General features: G+C 44.6%; 1 pseudogene; it reads right to left on the bottom strand.

Annotated features, from left to right (window-relative positions):
- Positions 1-1099: 1099 nt before the first annotated feature.
- On the bottom strand, positions 1100-3020 carry LOC121090065 (annotated as a pseudogene).
- Positions 3021-9389: the final 6369 nt, after the last annotated feature.

Genomic DNA, 9389 nt, shown 5'->3' with positions numbered 1-9389 from the left:
ACCTTGAAAACATTACAGTAATGTTTGATCTGAGCATACCATTTCCGCACCAAGGTTTGTTGTGCCATCCTGTCAAGGGGATGGTGTCCCAGTCAACACAGGTTTTATCACCTTAAAAGGACCTCTGAGCACTATCAGTTATGTATGGTGCATTTGGCCTCTCACAGGGCTAAGCTGACCACAAACAAACCTTCTCCCAAGTGCAGTACCGTTTCTTGGCATTCTTAAAGCTGTCAGAGTAGAACCCAATAGGTTGAGTGCGTCCTTCTGAAGTAAATGCAAAGCATTCTTGGTCCTCGAGTTGCAAGGGGACCATAAAAAACACATCTTAGACATTGATAGTTGCCATAATGGGATGAGCTTGTTCCTGGATAGATGCTGCAAGCTCAGCAATGTTTGGCACAGCAGCTAACAGGCCTGAGTTAGCATTAAGTCTTTGATAGCCTACAGTTAGTCTTCATTTTCTGTTTGGCTTATGAACAGGCCATACCGGGGACATAAAAGGAGAGTGGGCCAGCAATTCCCTATTCCTTTAACTCCTCCGGTAGGGGGGTTATCTCTTCCTGTGCCCCTAAGGGTAACAGATAGGGTTTGACATTGGTCAGTTGTGAGGGAGGGAGCAAAGGCGCAGCAGGTAACAGCCGCATATTTATAGATGAGGTGCCAAATGTCCAGTTCCTCCCCTTGTCATCAATCCACATCTTACCTTTCAGAACATCGAGTCCTAAAAGGTTAAGCAGGAATAGCCCCACAACCACCATTACCAGAGTGGCTGTATTCTCCCCAGGTAACTGCAAACCAACAGTAGCCAATGTTTGCGCTTGAACATTACCAAAGGCATCTGCAACAAACATATGCTGCTCAAAATTATGCTGCTTTGTGCCGCATCTTGACTTTTAACAGCTGAAATTTGAGCTCCAGTAATCTACCAGGAACATTATGAGTACCAACTGAGGTTCCACAAAAGAACTTACTAATAGATCACCTCGATCATTTTCAGTGAGCTGTCTAATATGTACCCACCCTTTGCTTCCCCACTCACTACGAGCGGGCGAGGGCATTAGTTTCCCGTTGGCCTAGTGGATGCGGTTGGCTTTCGTCAGGGGGCACTAGGAATCGGGCTCTCATTCTTAACCAGTAGACTTTCAGGCCACCCTAACACCAGCTAGTCCAGTTTGTCAGTTGGTAACCTGTTCATAAGATCTTGGGGAATACCATTCCACCACCCCATGGTCCACAGACCCTTATGTCTGTGTCCTCTCTCTCTCCTGCTCGGTGATGCTACAGGAGACATCCTTTTATTGTTAGTTGGGTGTGGGGACGGTTTCAGTTCTGTGTGCCTTAAATCTTTTGGTGGACGGAGTGGTGATAGGGATGCATTTTCATCCATAATTTATTAAATCTTGAGCAACTTCTCCCTAAGTCCACATTTTCTTTTCCTGGGGTTCCCAATTAGGGGTTACTGTCCATTCTAATGTGACAATAGCTCTTTCACCCCGGGATATCACCTGTATTTCCCCCTGTAATTGAATACCAATCACTTTTAAGGAGTCGGGGAGGCCCCTTATGAGAGGAGTCATTTGTTCCAGGTCAGTCAGCATCATTGTTGGGGATTCCTGTTTAGGTCTAAGCTCACGGTCATACATCATTTGCAGACATGCTGCCTTGTGTACTTTTTCTACTAGTTGGTCGACCGTCCACATAATAGCAAGGGGATCCCTCCTTCCCAAAGGGTTAAGACCCCAGCCCAACAGGCTGTGTTTTGGGTCAGGGACCAGGGTACACAGTAGTTCCCAGTGGTCAGGAACACTCCTGGCCCCCAGTAGCCCTCAGCTTCCTTTTTGCTCAACAATAACTGATCACAGACAATGACATTCTCCAAACATATTCTGTCTCTGACTCCTAACTTAGGAGTCTGGCCAAACTCTTTTTTCAATTTAGCCAATTCAGTAGCAGAATATGGAACTTCTTTAGTAGTAATTTGAGGAAATTTATTCTCATCATCCTTGTATTTAAACTCAGTCTTGACCAAGGGGCGCAGAGAACTGGTGGGGACATGCAGTTTATACAATTTTCATTTTGCTTCCTCTGATTCATCATTGGGATACTCAGTATTTTTTTCAGGCAGTGGAGAACTGTCTTTGCCTGTGAGGAGTTGCTCTTTCAAAGCACCTCGTAAACAATTTGCCTGGGTTCTTTCCTCATTTAGTTGTCCCTTTGAGCTCTCTACTTGCCCTCACAAGGCCTGGACCAGATCTTGTAAAGATTCTATGGTTTGGGACTCTGCTGTGTACTGTCGATCTCTGGCTTCGACAGCAGCAGCCAGGCTGGCACCCCGTCCAGCACGGATGATTGCTTTTCCCTCTCCAGACCGAAAGCCTGCACCCCTTTGTAAAGCACAGGCTCGGTTGGTCACATGCTGCAAATTACTCCAGATTTTCTGTGCCCAGCCCGCGCGGGGCACGGAGGGGCGAGCCTTGCGTTTCTCCAGGAAGCCGCACAGCACCCCCTGCCCTCGGGGGCCGCCGCGCTGTCACTCAGACCGCCAGCCACAGCACCCCCTGCCCTCGGGGGCCGCCGCGCTGTCACTCAGACCGCCAGCCACAGCACCCCCTGCCCTCGGGGGCCGCCGCGCTGTCACTCAGACCGCCAGGCGGGGAGGCCGCCTCAGGGGCTCGCTCCCACCCGCCCCGCCCGGCACACGGGAGCCGCAGGGAGGGAAACTGCGCCCCCACTTCGGCCGGGCCGGCCGCCCCGGGGCGCCCGCTGGGCTGTTTCTGCAGCACCCACCCCTGCTCCCCTGAGGGGCGCACACCTACGGCTACACGGGCCGAACCCCGCTCCCCCGCGGGGCGGCCGCCTCACAGCGCCCACTCGGCTGTCCCGCACTCCCGCCCGCCCGCGCGCGGCGCACACGTGACCCCCGCTGGTGGCGCGCGGCGCTCGCACTTCCGGGTGCCGGGCCCGCGCCGCCGGTTTAACCGTTCCCGCCCGGGACAGCCCGAGCCGGGGGGTTCCATGTGACACCCGGAGCGGGGTGAAGATGCAAACGAGGCCAAATGCTGCCAGTCAGGAAAGTTTATCGGAACAGAGCGTTGATAAGAAAAGAGCGATAGGAAAGGGAAGGAAGGATAGAAAAGAAGGAAACCCAGCAAGCAGTCAGGGTAGAGTTGGAAGAGACAGTGGCCACCATGGAGTGGCCACCATGGATCCAGTGGCGTCCCGCCGGTCCGTAGTTTCCTTGCCCCTCAGTGGGACGCTTGGGATGGTGCCTCCACGGTTCCATGGCGCTCCCACCCCGGAACACTCGGGGAGCGCGTGTCCCTCACAGCGGTGGCCGTGTGGGCCTGTGTCAGGGCCCGCGCGCCTGAGCGGGCTGGGGCGGGCGGTTGTGCCTGGACATGGCGCCCGGAACGGTGGGGCCGTGCCCTGGCTCCTGCCGGTGTCTGGGTTGGGGCGGCTGTTGGCTCCGTGCCGGGCCCACAGCTGCCGAGTGCCCGCCAGGGAGCCGGCACCGAGCTCGGCAGGGTTGTGGGCGAGCCTTCAGGCCGGCGGCTCACGGAGCGGTCTCCCACAAGTTGTCAAATATCAAGAAACAAAGATCATAACAAATGTAAATGCATGAACCTGTGTTTTACCTTGCCTGCTCATCACAGACAAGGACAGTTTGTTTTACAACCTACTTAACCAACCCAGCAGTAATAACTACAGGCATGGATTGGAAGAGCCGAAAGCCACTTTCACCTTCCCTAAAGATATTCCTGTTTTCATGGTCCCTATTTGTGAAATTGAACTGTGGTTTGTTTCTGTCTCGAGACAAACTCCCCCTCATCATGATGATCTTGATTTTAAGCAGCAACATGAAACTATACCCCCTGGTCAGGGAGCTTAATTCATCACCCAGAAAGGGCTCCTAAGAAGTGCTCAGATGAACAGTGACACCCTGAAGGCTAAAAGGCTGAGGATGACCAATGTGAATGAAGAACAATGGGTGGAAATGTAAATATATTGTTTATTTGTGTGAGCTTTTACAGTAGTTACCATAAGTATCTACAGGACAGATCCAAGGTGACTCACATATGAAGTATAGGGAAAGATCTGAAGCTATGGGCAACTATTTCAGTCACCTAACATAGACACACCAAGTTAAAATGTGAGGTTTTGGCTAGTTAAATGCCACCCCCATCCTGCAAGGCTTTGAACTTGATACTTGGCAAAGAGAACATTTTGATAAATCAGAACATTAATTTCTATGCATGGCTGTGCTTCCTGATCCTCCAGCCATGCCCACGCTACTTCCCAGTGTCCTGGTGCAGGTTCACCAGCCATGAAAAACGGGTTTTATTCTTTTTCCTTTCTAATGCATTGTAGTCATACTTAAGTCTGTTGCTGAGAACCAGTTCAGGCTCTGCAGCTGGACTTAATTGGTTGTAAATTCACAAGTATGCTGAACATGCTAACAAAGTGTTTACAAAGTGGATCCTGATACATTTGGGGTCCTGCATTACCTGAGGCCTGTTGATGCTTGACAGAGGGAACATTTCTAAAGCACCTCAATTGGATTCTAAACCAGCCTTATTCCTCTTAAATTTGCTTTATTACGGAAGCATCTCATGGCAAAGTAGTCCACATAATAATCTTTAACGTATCACTGATGATCTCTACCATTGCAAGTGAGTACTGGAATATCAGATAAATTATTCAGGCAAACTTATTACCAGAATGTTCATATTCCTTAAATTTGTCATCACAAGCCAATTTGGGGTACGTAATTGCACATTTTGTTAGCTTCCTTCTTAAAGTTATACGCAAAATTCACTATCTATAAGAGGCAACTTAAACTGAAGAAGCTTAGAATAAAAGAAAAAAAAAAAAGCTAAAGAAAACCTTGTCTTTAGTATCTCATTTCTAGCTCATATAAACGTGATGAGGATGTCTGAAATGCACACATGACAAGACTGTGACACACTCCTGGCTTCTAGCTTTATATAAGACTGAAGATATCTTTATGTTGCCACAACTCATCATATCTCTTGTACAAACCCACTATCTGTAGGGGAATGAATGTGTGCAGACTCTTGACTCTCCCTTAGAAAAAATTCTGCCTAACAGTAGATTCATATCAGAATATTGGAAATCACTGTATTTCCAGTTAATTGGCAAAAGCTAGTCTTTTTAATATCTGAATTCAGAGAACTGTAGAAAAACAGTTCTGATAAGGCCTCTGAATGCCCACCCTCCTTCCTTATGAAGACCAATTATGTCTATAGGATTTGTCTGTGATAATTCTCAAATATTAGGGCAGTATTGTTTAGTCTTGATAAAGGTGTGCTCCCAACTGGAGTTCGTGAGTCCTTAGATTAGGAAAGACTGAAGGATATGGCTGAGCATTAATCTCAGAAAATATTGACCTTTAAAAATGTGATTTCTATTACTGCAGTCATTTTTGATTTTACTTACTACTAGCTCTTTCTTAGCATCACACTAATATTTCACTATTATTTTTTATAGTTTTATATGTTTATTACTTTATATTTTTCATTATGCTGCTTATCTTTGGCAGGCTGTTTTCCTTCTACATTGCAAGCTTTAGGTATGCTATATACTGCAGTTTTATCCACTGGGCTTTTAAAAGTTACATGGAATAAATATCCCTTAGTTTAAAAGAATATGTGACACATCTTATTAGTTGACTTTTTAGTGGGTAGGCAATGAAATTTACTGCTCAGAATTGATGGGCAACAAATCCAACAACAGGTGGATGGATTCATCAATTTGCTATTAAAAAGAAAATCATATGGCTAAAGGTCAGAGTAGTAGCACAGATAAAAGGCTGAGGTGATCACATTGAAGGAAAGCAGTTCCATATTCAGTATCACATTTGAGACTTGTAGAATTATTTCTGACTGGTTTTAGTTATCTCTAAATTGCCAGTTGAGGTTCAGTAGCAGATCTTATGTAGCAGAAGCTTTTCTAGTGCAATAGTTATTCTTAGAAAATAAATTGTTTTTTACTTCAAATAACTAAACAATGTCACCACAGAATGAACGCTACTCTTCATATGAAGCATACATCTGGAAATGTTAGAAACACCATTATGTAAGCCAAAACCAGAAAGTCAATTCGTCTAACTAACCTGAATTTCTGCACAGCTGTTTGCAGTGCTTGTGGTATTAGGTTTGGACAGTGCATACTGCGTGGTAAATTAAGAGTACAGTCCCGCCTGCTTACTCCATGAATGGGATGCATTGAAGAGCAAGTCAGGTTACAGAACCAATGTGGGAGGTTGGAATGGTAAGACATCTTTGAAGTAAATTTCATTAAACACTGTTCTTGGAAGTCAACACAGTTTTTGTTTAGACCTGCTGCCTTGCTGATTCTGCTGTAGCCAACTAAAGTTAGCTCACTGTTTGTATAGTCTTGGGAAACTGATTTAGATCTTTAGAGTAGGGTTTGGCTCATCTGTCTTTAGCTGTCTAGAAACTAGAAATGGGTCTAAGTAGCCTGGTTGGGCATCTAGTGTCAGGTGGAGTATCCTGCCTGACCTCCCCCTCTCTGCAATCTCTTTAATACTGTATAATATGTTTCAGCTATGTGCAAGTTTCTGCAATACTTTAGGAGTCACAAGTGGCACTCCAAGCTTTTGTTTAGGTCACTGAATCTCATCCCTGCATGGCCAGCCTATGCAAGGTGTTGAACTATGTAGTCAAAAGGAAGAGACAGGCACCTACAGAATCATTAAGCAGATTAATCATTCTTTGGAAATGCCAGACTCTCTGATTGACTACACAGAGTAGCCAGTTTTTAGAAGGCTAAAGTTAAACAAGATGAATGTCTGTCTAGGAGACAAAGGCGTTAATGAAGTAACACTTACAAATGGAGATACATGAGAAAGTCTTTGCCCACAAAACATATAGGTTTCTGCATTATCCTTTACATGAAGAGCCATTTTATTCCTTTTTGTAATTTAAGATTCTGTATGATGAAACTTGAGTATTTCACACTAAACTAAAATAGAAATTTCCAGGTCAGTCTCTGTGAAGTGCATTTCAGTTTTTCATGAGAAAGAGCTGTGCATCTGAACTTCTGAAGCTGGGGAAAGAATGTGATCCATGCCTTCAGCTCCCTGGACAAATGTGTTAAGTATTAAATATTATATAGTACTTAATATTGCTTTAAATTTAGTTACTGGCAGCTCAGTTTCTGTCTGATTTTTTTTTATTAAAAAAAGCTACTCCTGCATTTGTGAGAGGCCCAATGTGTGACTAAGACATATCAGTATCCTAGTGGGTGGTACTAAGCTTGACCCTTATACCTGGCCTTATCGCTCCAGTAGCAACCTGGGGACCTCTCTGTGAATTGCATGGAGGTTGGATGACAGTGTCTTTATTTTCTAGGATTACTTGTTCTCAGACAATTTTCTTGAGAGGGCATCAGGGTCCAGTTCCCTTCTCCAGACTGAGAACAGTAGGTTTAACTCTGATTTTCCTCCTTCCCTCTGTGTACAACAGTGTAGCAGAGGAAGAGAGAAAAGCAGCCAATCTTGTGAAAATTAAATCAGTAGTTAGCTAACACCTGTTTCCAGTGACAGTATCTGATTATTTCTCTGAGAAAGCAGGAAAATGAAAATCAGAGCAACACAACAAATTGTTATCTGGAGAGAACAAGGAGAACCTGGGAGCCTGGCTGATCGCTGGAAGGATCTTTAATGTAGGTTTTACCAGACTGACAGAAATGTTTTCTCCTCCATTTTAATTCTGGAGAAAGCATCAAAGGGAAGGCATTGTGGGTGGTGGTGCCACAGAGCAGCTCCTAGGGACCTAGAGTCTAGCCTTGGGGGCAGCAGGGCAGAGCAGCATGAGCCCTGTGTGACCCTCAGCCATGGCAGCACATCTTTCAGGGAGACAATAATCTCCACATGTATTTGCCCATAAGACCTTCTTATCATGTGTTGGTTGGAGGCAAACACAGACATCTTCTTCACTGAAACAGTGGTCAAGTATTGGAACAGGCTGCCCAGGGAGGTGGTGGAATCTCCATCCCTGGAAGTGCTTAAAGAATGCATAGATGTGGTGCTTAGGGACATGGTTTAGTGGTGGACTTGGAAGTCCTGGGCTAACAGTTGGACTTGATCTTAAAGGTCTTTTCCAATCTAAATGATTCTATGATTCTATCACAAAACATAACACCTATCTTTCCCTCTCTCCACAGTGTCCCCTCTCCAACTGCTGTTTATAAGGGAAAAAAAAGAGTTAAAAAAAAAAAAAAAAAAAAGAAAAGAATGGGAGTCGATTATCTTTGGGATATTTCCCAAGAGCTACGTGGGATGTTTGTCCCTTAGATGTATTTCACAAACCTTCCTTTGCTTCTTGTCTGAGAAGCAGCCTTTTTGAGAGACCCTTGGATTACTTTCTCCACTGTAATTTGACTAGTTTTATGATATGAATGAAATGTTTTATGATATTAATGAAATATCCCTTCAAATCGCCTACTAATGAAATAAAAGATTTCATTCAGTTTGCAAATACATGCATTATATGTCCTAATTTATTTTTCACACACACACATGTCAAAAAAGTTCAGTGAAGTCAAGTCTGACTTCTGTACTGGCATGATACCCCAGTTTGTGGGTTTTTAGTACTTCAGAAACTTCTCTCACTTGGCTGGAACATCAGATTTAAATTGTCACCTCAAATATTGTACATTTTAAACTTTTGAAACTATAAGTACAGAAAGCACCCTTTCTTTAGGTATGTAGCAACACAAATATAATTTGCAGTTTGAACTCCGGACGGTGCATTTCCTCCTTCCTATCATAAGCTCTAAACAAAAAGAAAGAAAATTACAGTAAAAATAAAATTTAACAGGTTTCAATTTCTTAAGTAAGTTGATCATCTCACAATGTTATTTAGGGAAGACTTGTCTAGTAAGCCTGTGGAAGAGGTGTCATTTTCAGGAAGATAAAAAATCAACAGCTGTTCATGAGGACAGTAAAGATTTTTCAAAGCCTCTTTCTTCACTTGACTGAAGATTACACGGTGATCTCACAGTAGGGCAGCAAAGGAAACGAACTGAGCACTACTCTGTAGTGAGGCAGGAAGCACACAATCAGGAGCGCCTCCTTTCTGGGACCTCTCCAAAGGAACTGATTTTGTCTAATAGGAATGAATAGTAATGAAATCAGATCAACAGAATTTCTTTGTAGTGGAGAGACATTTGTTATAAATGGGAAAATGCTACTTAAACTCATGCAGACTTTAGGTTGTGACATAGGGTATCGACTAAACTTTGAAGGTTAGATAATGTGATCTTCAGTTTGAAAGTTTTTTCCAGTGAAGCCAGCCAGTGGACTGCACGCAGGGCATCTGAGCTGAGGAGTCAGTGTGGAG

Source organism: Falco naumanni, chromosome 6 (genome assembly GCF_017639655.2).
Source record: "Falco naumanni isolate bFalNau1 chromosome 6, bFalNau1.pat, whole genome shotgun sequence".
Lineage (NCBI taxonomy): Eukaryota > Metazoa > Chordata > Aves > Falconiformes > Falconidae > Falco > Falco naumanni.
This window is presented reverse-complemented; position numbering and strand designations above follow the sequence as displayed.